Source organism: Syngnathus scovelli, chromosome 1 (assembly GCF_024217435.2).
Source record: "Syngnathus scovelli strain Florida chromosome 1, RoL_Ssco_1.2, whole genome shotgun sequence".
Lineage (NCBI taxonomy): Eukaryota > Metazoa > Chordata > Actinopteri > Syngnathiformes > Syngnathidae > Syngnathus > Syngnathus scovelli.
Genome location: NC_090847.1, coordinates 1,112,216 through 1,124,733, shown reverse-complemented (window position 1 = coordinate 1,124,733; position 12,518 = coordinate 1,112,216).

Here is a 12,518-nt window from a genome sequence, read left to right as displayed (position 1 = left end):
TTATTGGGTTGGTGTAGAACTGAAAGTAATTTAATTATTTGAAGGGCGCAGGCCCGTTTCCCCTTTTGACGGGCCGCGTAAAAAGTAACTCCGAACATATTAGAGAATTAAATAACTTTCGTAGATATTTAAGGGAAGAGTGAATTTCGTTAAAAGTGAATTCGTTTGAAAATTTACTTCCTCTAAATAAAATAACGACGATGGTTAAAATGGATTATTAGAGTTGGTGAAGGATAAAAGTATTTTGATTGCCCGTCGGGCGCGGCCCAGTTCCTAAATTTGTCGGGCCGCGTCAAAAGTTAAACAGGACACGATTGAAAAATAGACTTGCCTTCCAAATTAATTACGGGGCAAATCTAAATACAGTAAGACATTTTTATTCGTTTTAAGAAAGTTGTTACTCTATTTAAAGCAATCAAGTGGGGTGAAGCACTCCGACAGTTAAGTGCAAAATCTACATATAAGGAGTTAGAATTAATAATATAAAGTGCATTAATTTTCTTCTTAAATGCTATTATTGTCACACTTTTATTAATTTGATTCTCTTTCGAATAAAAAAGTTGGTCGGCTCGCTGCTTGAGCGACCAAGTGGAACGGACCCATATCAACATTTACTTCGGCAAAACTAGTGCTTGGGTGCGCTATACAAACGAATCCCTGAGGTCTTAACAAAGACATCTAAAAATATCCGTAACATAATAAGAACTTCAAACATTAGCGGGGAGCCATCAATACGATGCGGTCACTTCGAAGTCTTGCCTCGAATTGAGTTACTCGGCTCGAGCTTCGGGTGACTTGAGAGGGATTGGCGTCGTACAGAAATTAGATTGATTCCGGTGGAGTTAATTTAACTCGGGTGGTTAGATTACGGACGAATCTCCGAACCCGGCTAAGACAAACCCGTGACCGGGTAGCCGGGGGCACCTTATGGAAAGAGGTGCATTTGACACATCTTATCAGCGTGATTGGGGTGCAATGACTTCATAAGTGCCACCTTAATTTATTTGGCTTCATACTGTCCGCTTCATACATTGTAAGGTACAGTAAACACACCGGTGTCTTTCCTCGTCTCCCATCGTAGTCACACTGAAGCCGAGCGCTACGTACGCTTCGTCATAGTATTGCCTTGCCTTAGCTTTCGTGTGACTCTCAATTCTCGTATCTCCGTCTCTTTCTGCCGTTTTTTTCAACCCTCTTAAATATTTTTCCATGGTGTTCCACTGCACTTTTTATCACCTGCTTTGTGCTGTGAGTGCTTATGTTCCAAGCACTCTACGTGCGCTCTACACTGTCGAGCAGTGGTCACCAACATGGTGCCCACGGGCACCAGGTCGCCCGTGAGGACTGCATGAGTCGCCCGCAGGACTGCTCTAAAATGATCTCAAATAGCAACACTTGTCAGTGAACTGCATCTATTTATTTTACAATCAAACCTCGGTTTTCGAACGTCCCGGTTCTCGAACAAATCGGAATTCGAAAAAAAAAAAATTGAGATTCTTTTGCTTCGGTTGTCGAAAAAAATTCGGAGGTCGAACCTCGCGAGATGAGCCGGGAGGACCCGAGAAAACTCGACCGTGTGGCCCGGATGCCGACTGACTTCGTTGTTATTGTATTTTCGTTACTTTGAGTAATATATAACCCCTAATCATGCGTCCAAAGAAAGCAAGTGGGAGCGGTAAAGCCATCCTAAAACACAAAGACGCTCTTAAAGCAACGCGACAGCGAGCGCCTGGCGCGCTGCGGTTGCGCGATTGGACCAAATTAAGCTCCCTGCGCACTGAGGTCCACTTAAATTTTGGAAAGTCCATCAGAACTTCAAAAATATTTTCTAAATTTCAGCGACGGCTCTGTCACATTATTGCAACAAGCGCGGTGCAGTTGCGCGGTGGGCGACGCTCTGCGGTTGCGCCTTCGGCGGTGCGTTGCAGTTGCGCGATCAGACAAATATGCGCAAATGAAAAAATGCTTTAAACAAAGGCGTGGGTTTTTGTCTTGAAACGAAATTTATTTTTTTCCATTATTTTTAATGGGAAAAATAGATTCGGAATTTGACCGATTCGCTATTCGAACCGCCTTCTGGAACGGATTGTTGTCAAAAACCAAGGTTTGACTGTATTTTTGCTATTCTTGTTAAAATCACACTTACATGTGAACTGGAAATGACAATAATAACACATGGTGAAAGCCAAATTGAACAAATTGGCTATTTCAGAAGTGTGCTTCAAACTGGTAGCCCTTTGCCATAATCTGTACCCAGGAAGTAGCTCTCGGTTTAAGAAAGGCTGGTGACCCCTGCGCTAGGCCAACGAGCCACGTAGTAAATTAGCTGACTCCGTTACATTCCGATTGGTAGCGAATATGACATGGACCTGAGGACTGCATTTTAGTGATTAATGAATTCAGATTGATATAGCCAGTTTGGGCGTGTCCTTTCAGGATCATAATTTTGTGTCTACCGCTGCCTCGTGGAAGACAGGCCTAAAAAAAGATGGGAACACTTGCGGGAGTTTCACCAAGATGAATTTGGACGAACTTTATGAAATAATGTTGATGTTAAAACATAGGTGGACGTGTCTGGAAGTCTGTGTTCAACAGAAGGCTGTTTGGCAACAGTGAACAACGGACAAATTCAGCAAGGTAATTTACTTACGCCATGACCCAGATTCGTTCCGGTGATGCTACGGCCACAACGCTATACGATCATGACCAATATGCAATCGCATACAATAAGTTTAGGGTCTTTTCTTTAGGATCTTCAGCCAAGACACCCAGGCAGACCATGAAAGAATGTTGATGTTAAAATGTTGGTGGAACTATTCAACTGTGCAGATCCGATGATCCCAAAGATTTGGGGTGAGACAACATTGAAAAAACGTTTTTCTTTGTTTACAGTGTCACTTATTTTGTGGCTTACCTTTTCTTCATTACACAGCCAAAGTATCGTATCATTTTACCTTGCGGCATATACTACACCGTACATACCATATCATGTCGCCTATTCAACTCATGCATGAGATGCGATGGCTGAGATATTTAGGCGATGGGTTGCTACTCCATTGTGCTCTCCACTCATCATTTCATATCACATCCTCGTCGGATTTTCACAAGCTTCACATCCAAAGTATCTTGGCACAACGTACGTAACATGACTTGTCAACACAAGATGAGGTGGCTGAGAGGTTAAGGTGATGGATTGCTAATCCATTGTGCTCTGCACGCATGGGTTCAAATCCCATTCTCATCGAAGGTTTGCTTTAAATTGTTTTGGAGTGGTACAACTGTTTTCCAACATCCCGGTTCTCGAACAAATCGTTATTTGAACAAAAAATTCCGGAATTTTTTGCTTCGGATGTGGGACAAAATTCGGTTGTCGAACCTCGCGAGATGAACCGAGAGGACCCGCATGCCAAGATTCAAGATTCAAGAGTTTTTTATTCGCCATGTTTGAGCGTGCCAAACAAGGAATTTGACTTCGGTAAATCACAGCCTCTGTTCAACATTTGGATGACTAACAACAACACTCAGGACATGTGAAGAACGAAAGATATTCTCAAACACCAACTGATCTTAAACTCCCAAGAGGGCAAGGAAAAACTCAAAACTCCAGCTAGGGGAAATGAGAAACCTTGAGAAGAGACCACCGATGGGAGGGTCCCTCATCTAGGATGACCAGGCTGCAATGGATGCAGAGAGGACACATAGTACAAACAGTGTAGACAAAAAAAGTGTGGCAAGCGGGATGTTATTGCACAGTAATGACTCTGAGACTCTAAGAGTGGTGTGAGTTCATCAGAGCGACAGCCTGGGGGAAGAAGCTGTCTCTGTGTCTGCTGGTTTTAGTGTAAAGAGCTCTATAACGGCGTCCGGAGGGGAGTAGTTCAAACAGGCTGCAACCTGGGTGCGAAGGGTCTGTTGAGATGTTACTTGCACGTTTCCTGGTCCTGGACAGGTACAAGTCTTGGATAGATGGGAGGTTGATTCCAATTATCTTTTCTGCAGAATTGACTCAGTTTGTTATTAACGTATTTGCTGGTGTATAAGTCGACTCGGTGAATAAGTCGACCCCCTAAAATTCGACGGAAATTTACGATTTTATGATATATCCTTTGTATAAGTCGAGCTCAATTGTTGCATTATATTAAACTTCAAAATTCAATCAGAAATATGCGAAATTTATTGACGAAATGTGTTCAAATTTGCGAGTTTGTAGCGAGCGATCTATACGCCATTTTAAATTTACTTCATGACCCTGTGATTTTACGCGCCGAGAGAGACTAACAACAATGAACACTCTTAGAAACTGGTTTATTTTTAGTTAAGAAACAACAAATTATAATTATAAAGTGATTGCCGGTACATCGAGTTCAAAATTCGTCTTCATCGTCGCTATTTCCGAAAAGCTCGTTCCATTCGTTTTCGTTTAGTTTGTCGTCATAAAGGGCATCTTCTTGGTCTTCTCTATCCTCAGTTTCCTCCTCCTCCTCCCAGATAAGGTCGTCTTCTGTCCCATCGAGAGCGTTTGGCGAATATTTTCTAAGTGCCAACGGCTCTTGCGCCATAAAGAGTTCGCCTCGGCTGGTTCCCCATGTCGGCCAGAACAAGTGAAAATTTGGCCTCTTCCCCTGGAAGTCTGGCCAAGTTTGGCAAATATTTTCAAAGTGCGAACGACTCAACCGCCTTAAAGTGTCCGCCTCGGCTGGTTCCCCGTGTCGGCCACCACAAGTGAAAATTTGGCCTCTTCCCCTGCAAGTCCGGCCAAGTTTGGCGAATATTTTCAAAGTGCGAACGACTCAACCGCCGTAAAGTGTCCGTCTCGGCTGGTCCCCCGTGTCGGCCACCACAAGTGAAAATTCGGCCTCTTCCCCTGGAAGTCCGGCCAAGTTTGGCGAATATTTTCTAAGTGCCAACGACTCAACCGCCGTAAAGTGTCCGCCTCGGCTGGTTCCCCATGTCGGCCACCACAAGTGAAAATTCGGCCTCTTCCCCTGGAAGTCTGGCCAAGTTTGGCAAATATTTTCAAAGTGCGAACGACTCAACCGCCGTAAAGTGTCCGCCTCGGCTGGTTCCCTGTGTCGGCCACCACAAGTGAAAATTCGGCCTCTTCCCCTGCAAGTCCGGCCAAGTTTGGCGAATATTTTCTAAGTGCCAACGACTCAACCGCCGTAATGTGTCCGCCTCGGCTGGTTCCTCCGGTCGGCCAGAACAAGTGAAAATTCGGTCTCTTCCCCTGGAAGTCTGGCCAAGTTTGCCGAATATTTTCAAAGTGCCAATGACATTCATTTAGACATGGCGATTGAATGTTTACGTACCGGTAGTTATTGTCGTTGCTTGACGCGCGATGACTCGCACATTCGCTCAATACCCAGTACTTCCCCCTAGCAGTCATCGTCGCTGCCTGGCTTTCGATGTCCATTATTGAGGTGAGAATATTTGAAATTGTTGCTGAGGATGCGTGTTAATGCAACAAACGCTTTATAATGATTCAGTTTCTCGCTGTTTGATGAGCCTGACGGACGCACACCCACGCACAATGAGATGCATGAGAAACGGCCTTGGTTACCATCACATTTGAAGTGATGAATACGAAGTTAAATTTTATGACTCGGTGTATAAGTCGAGGTCGATTTTTTTCAGTCGATTTTGGATCGAAAAAGGTCGACTAATACACCGGCAAATACGGTACATTCTCGTTACTCTGAGGATTGCATCAACTCTAATCATGCCTCCAAAGGAAGCAAGTGGGAGCAGTAAAAACATCCCAAAACACAAAGACGCTCCTAAAGCAATGCGACAGTGAGCGCCCGGTGAGTTGCAGTTGCGCGATCCGACCAAATTAAGCTCCCTGCGCACTGAGGTCCACTTAAATTTTGGAAAGTACATCAGGACTTTCAAACTATATTCTAAATTTTAGTGACAGCTCTGTCACAATAATGCGACCATCAGTTGTGCAGTCGGCGACACGCTGCAGTTACGTGATCGGACAAAAATGTGCGAATGAAAAAATGCTTAAAAAGGGCGTTTTTTTTTTTTTTCTTGGAATGGATTTTTGTTTTTTTCATTATTTGTAATGAGAGAACATGATTCGGAATTCGAACGATTCACTTCTCGAACAGCCTTCTGGAACGGATTGTGCTCGAAAACCAAGGCTCCCCTGTATCTGTAATCTGGTTTGTATTTGACTCAATATAGTAATATTTATATTCTTTGGCGGCTCGTTGGTGAATTGGTTAGCATATCCGCTTCACAGTTAAGAAAGTGCGGGTTCGATTCCACCAACGGCTGTTGCGTGTTGATGATGTCCGTTGTTGGGTCAGGAAAACTAAGATGTGGGGTAACGGTTGGTTCTTTATTGGCAAATCTTGGGTTGTTTAATGGCGGTCAGTACACATGGAACTTCAGCAGATGTAACTCACCCCCATCTCCAGGTCAGAAGGTTTTATACTGTCCGGAAAAGGCGGGAAAGCGTCACCTGATCATTTGGTATCGATGTGTATTGGAGAGTCACTGCTGTGTGTGTGTGTGTGTGTGTGTGTGTGTGTGTGTGTGTGTGTGTGTGTGTGTGTGTGTGTGTTTGTGTGTGTATTTGTGTGCGTGTATGCGTGTACGTGTGTGTACGTGTGTGTACGTGTGTGTATGTGTATGCGTATGTGTGTGTCGTTGTAAGGCGGACGTAGTTGAGAGCGTGGGCGTGGATTGTATATATAAAACACGCGCCCTATGATGCGGTGCGCCCTATGTGTGTTAAACCCAGTCATGGCACACATAACTGAGACTGCGCCTTTCATTACGGTGCACGTTTTAATCGTGAAAATGCGGTAACTCGTCAGCGTTGGTTTACTGCAATTTGACGACAAACCGCAAAACTATTGGGCATGGAAAGTATCATTTATTGGCGCAACTAAAGACTTAAATTTATCAGAAACAGAGGAGTTCGACCTACTAACAAGGTGGCTAGGTCCAAGATCTGCAGAACAGACAAAAAGGGTTCATGCACTACCCGCTGGAGGCGTAAAGATGATTTGGGAACGGTTTGAAGAGTGTCACCGTTTCTCAGAAGCAATTGAGGACACACTGCTAAACAAAATAGAGGAGTTTCCAAGGCTAACAAACAAAGATACGAGCCAGCTAAGAGACATCTTGTAGGAGCTATTGTGGGAGCTAAGTCAGATGATTGATTGATTGATTGATTGATTGATTGATTCTTTCGTTCATTGGTTGATTCATTGATTGATTCATTGATTGATTCATTGATTGATTGATTCATTCATTGATTCATTGAAACTATAGATCCCGGGGGTGGGGATATTCAGGCCCCAGCAATATTCATACCACAGAGCGGGTATATAAAAAACACAAAGATGACATGAGCGCAACTCAATAGGCTCCTATAAGGCTGCCACACAACGGCGCCACAAAGAAAGCCAGTAAGTGCGAAAGTTAAAAGCCATCAAAGCAAAGCAACAAGACAAAGGAAAAAAATAACAGCGGCTGTTAGGTTCAGATTCAGCAAAAGGATCAGCAGACAAAACCAGTGAGACAGAATGTTGAGTCTTTTCTCGCGAGGAGTGCATCCAGACTTACAGCAATCCAAAATACACTAAAGGTCTTGTTTACACTCCTCTCTTTTTATTTAGGAATGCCCTACCTACAATGTGAGACTAGCCCCTGATAGGTGGGGGGGAAAGCGTGGGCTTTGTCTCATGAGAGAAGAAACGAGATTCTATGTGAAACTAGAAGTCGCAGACAGGATCCCATGAGAAACGAAAAGTGTGCAAGGACAAAATACAATGGGAAACAAAGTAGTCATGTGAAAAGAGTGCATAGACAAAATGACATGTGCAGACATCAACAACTTTCTTGGAGAAGGTCAGGAAGCTCCAGACAGCATCGTTTGACTTGTTGTGGACTGGGTGATGTCTGCAAGAAGAAACAGCAAGCATTCTGCGCAATAACTTTATTAATAAGTACTCATTAGGGAACGCATGATAACATATATAGTGAAGTTTGCTGACGACACGACTCTGGTGGGTCTCATCACGAAGCGCGACGAGACTCGGTACAGGTCGGAAGTTGACCTTCTGACCACGTGGTGCAGGGACAACAACCTCCTGCTGAACGTCGATAAGACCAAGGAAATGATTGTTGACTTCCGGAAGGGTCACACAACACACCTGCCGCTGATCATCGACGGTGCTGTGGTGGAGAGGGTGAGCTGCACCAAGTTCCTGGGGGTGCACATCAGTGAGGACCTCTCCTGGTCCGAAAACACCTCGTCACTGGCAAAGAAAGCTCAGCGCCGCTTGTACTTCCTGCGGAAGCTCAGGCGTGCATGTGCTCCTCAGGCAGTCCTGTCTACATTTTACCGTGGCACCATTGAGAGCGTCCTCACCAGTTGCATCGCTGTCTGGGGTGGTAACTGCACTGAACAGAACTTGAAGGCCCTGCAGCGCATAGTGAATACGGCTGGTAAGATTATTGGTGCTTCGCTCCCCTCCCTGAAGGACATTTACACCTCCCATGTCGCCCGCAAGGCAACCTCGATTGCCAGAGATGTGAGTCACCCGGCTCACTCTTTGTTTGACCTTCTGCCCTCTGGGAAGAGGTACAGGAGCCTGCGCTCCCGCACCACCAGACTCGCAAACAGCTTCTTTCTCCAGGCTGTTAGGGCCCTGAACTCGCTACCCCCTTCTGCGTAGCGTGCGGCACTGTTGCGCTACTTTCGGGAATGTCTGCTGTACGCGCACTTGCTCCTTTTTTTTTTTTTTCTGCTCCTCCTATTTATTTATTTATTTATTTATTTATTTATTTATTTATTTATTTATTGTTGTTTATTATTGTTGTTGTTGTGTTATTTATTCATTATTTATTCAGCACGCTTTTGTTATACTTGTTTACTTGTTTGTCTGTTGTGAGCCATGTCTTGTCACCGTGGGATAGGGGGGAACGAAATTTCGGTTTCTTTGTGTGTCTTTGGCATGTGGAGAAATTGACAATAAAGCTGACTTTGACTTTGACTTTGACTATAGGCGTGAGAAAGCTTGCCAGTCCCTTCTATAGGCGTGGGAAAACTGGGCAGTCTTACCCTATAGGGAAAGTACAGGAGAAAAGAAAGGGGAGGGGGGGGACGGAGAGGTCTATAAAAGGTCCTGCAGGAGCAGCTTCAGGGCTTTTTCCCCCAAAAGAGCGCTCATACGTGAAGAGGCCCGGAGGAGTTTCAAGATTTTTTTTTCCAAAGTCCCAAAGATCTTTGTGTGAGACGCAGGATCGCTGGACTGAAATTAACTTGGATTTACTCCCAAAAATTGGACTGGACAACTTTAAACGAGGAATTAGGTGAGGATGACCGTTTTTATGTATTTTAGCGAGAGGGGGGAATAGTCATCGGGCCGCCGGCTTCCTCGTGGCCAGCCTGTTTCTCTAATTTGGATTTTAGAAGCAAGATCGAACTGATCACTCGACTTTGCTTCCACCAAAAATAGCACGCAGCTGGTATTTACCTCTTCCCTTTTTTATGAACTGTGTTTTGCAATCGAATTGTTCTGGGATTGAATGATTTTATTAACACGGGTATCAGTGAGTGAAATTGTTCAGTTTCTGGAGTAATTGAGATTTGTAATTCTATTCCATGTTTCTACAATAAATGTGTTTTGTATATTACTTACTTCGTTGTGCGCGGATTTGTACTGAATATGCAACCGAAGGCTCAGGCCCGCTTCCCCTTTTAGACGGGCCGCGTAAAAAGGAACTCCGAACAAGTTAGAGACTTAAATAACTTCCGTAGTTATCTGAGCCACAAGTGAATTTCGATCCGTTCGAAAGTTGTTTCGTCTGAATAAATTAAAGGAAGTGTTTAAATCAGATTATTGGTTTTGTGTAGAACGGAAAGTTATTTAACTATTTGAAAGGCTCAGGCCCGCTTCCCCTTTTAGACGGGCCGCGTAAAAAGTAACTCCGAGCAAGTTAGAGGATTAAATAACTTTCGGAAGAGTGGATTTCGTTAAAAGTAAATTCGGTTGAAAATTCATTTTTTTTTTTTAAATAACATAACGACGACGGTTAAAATAAATCATTGGAGTTGGAGGAGGATAAAAGTATTTGGATTGTCCGTCGGGCGCGGCCCAGTTCCTAAATTTGTCGGACCGCGTCAAAAAGTTAAACGGGACACGATCAAAAAATAGACTTGCCTTCTAAAGTAATTATTGGGCAAATCTAAATAGAGCACGACATTTTTATCCGGTTTAAGAAAGTTGTTATTCTTTTTAAAGCAATTAAGAGGGGTGAAGAACTCCGACGGTTAAGTGCTAGATCTACGTGTACGAAGTTAGAATTAATCATATAAAGTGCATTAATTTTCTTCTTAAATGCTATTATTGTCACACTTTTATTAATTCGATTCTCTTTCGAATAAAAAAGTTGGTCGGCTCGCTGCATGAGCGACCAAGTGGAACGGACCCGTATCAACATTTACTTCGGCAAAACTAGTGCTTGGGTGCGCTATACAAACGAATCCCTGAGGTCTTAACAAAGACATCTAAAAAATATCCGTAACGAATAAGAACTTCAAACATTAGCGGGGAGCCATCAATACGATGCGGTCACTTCGAAGTCCTGCCTCGAATTGAGTTACTCGGCACGAGCTTCGGGTGACTTGAGAGGGATTGGCGTCGTACAGAAATTAGATTGATTCCGGTGGAGTTAATTTAACTCGGGTGGTTAGATTACGGACGACTCTTGAACCCGGCTAAAACAAACCCGTTACCGGGAAGCCGGGGGCACCTTAATCCGAGAGGTGCGTTTGACATTTTGGCGCCCAACGAGTAGGAGGGGGGTTGTGATTAAAAGTTTAGAAAAAAAATAAAAATAAGACAATAGAAGAACATTTATTTTTTTGTTTTGCTCACAGCTCCAAAACGAACCTGTGTGGAGTTTTTCAGTTTTTTCTTCCCAGAAACTGTCTTAATTCCGCTCACTGATACAAATAAATGTCAGAACGGCCTTGAGTGACATAAGTACAGTCTCTTTAAGGAATAGAGTTTCCTAGAAAAGAACCTTGATAGCACGGGAGGATTAGAACTGTATTGTGTCATGGTAAACGGTGACCGTCACCCCTCAGCACATTACTTTAAGCATGAGTAAGGAGGAGATCCTTCACAGCTTGTACTTGTATGGGGTGCTGAAAGTAATGTTTGTAGTATACGCAGAGTATGCGGCAGAACTTGCAAAAGAAAGAGGGGCCGGTACATGGGCACGGATATTGGGTATAAATAAAGAAGATGAACCAGTCGACGAGGAGCCTGCAAATGTTTTAGATTTCATGCCAAAACCAAGGCCAAAGAGAAGGCAACCAATTAGGAGACCGACTGAAGAGAGGCCTTTTTATTTTGAAAGATAAAAAGAGAAGACTTGTCTCCCCTCTTCCTTTTCCTTTTTCTTTCTCAATTTAACTTTATAATAAACCTTCATTTCTCCCTTGCAAGATTTCGTTGTTCCTGGACACATTGTGTGGATTACAATTTTTTTTTGTTGTTGTTCCCGGACACCTGTGTGGATTACAAATTTTTTGTTCCCGAACACCTGTGTGGATTACAATTTTTTTGTTCCCGGACACTTGTGTGGATTACAAATTTTTTGTTCCCGGACACCTGTGTGGATTACAAATTTTTTGTTCCCGGACACCTGTGTGGATTACAATTTTTTTTCCCGGACACCTGTGTGGATTACAAATTCTCTTGTTCCCGGACACCTGTGTGGATTACAAATTTTTTGTTCCCGGACACTTGTGTGGATTACAAATTTTTTGTTCCCGGACACCTGTGTGGATTACAATTTTTTTTTTTTTTTGTTGTTCCCGGACACCTGTGTGGATTACAAATTTTTTGTTCCCGGACACCTGTGTGGATTACAAATTTTTTTCCCGGACACCTGTGTGGATTACAAATTCTCTTGTTCCCGGACACCTGTGTGGATTACAATTTTTTTGTTCCCGGATGTTAGAGATTTGCTCACTCCAACTTATTTTGCAAGAACCAAACAGGAGACAAGCAAGTTCTTTTAGACACCTGCAGGTGGAGAGTCCATTCGTCGCTGTCTGAACAGCGATTATCGAATGAAGTCTGAAAAGTCTCCTTCCTGCAAGGGCATATTTATTAGGAGGAATAGAGTGGGGGTGAGAGTGGACAGGTTTGGTGAACCCCCGGCCTCTGGTAAGATCAGAGCAGGGGGTGTTTTACGATGTTGTGGGAAACAGAACAACTTTGATTGCTTCCTCTGCAGCTGGTCACTCAAGCAGAGGAAGCAACCACTTTACTTTACTACGTTGTGAGAGCAAGACAAGATTGGTTAATCATTATAGTCTACATTCCAACATAATCCTACGATAAAGATAACCTGGAAAACCCTAACACCGGACACCTGTGTGGATTACAAATTTTTTGTTCCCGGACACCTGTGTGGATTACAAATTTTTTGTTCCCGAACACCTGTGTGGATTACAATTTTTTTGTTCCCAGACACTTGTG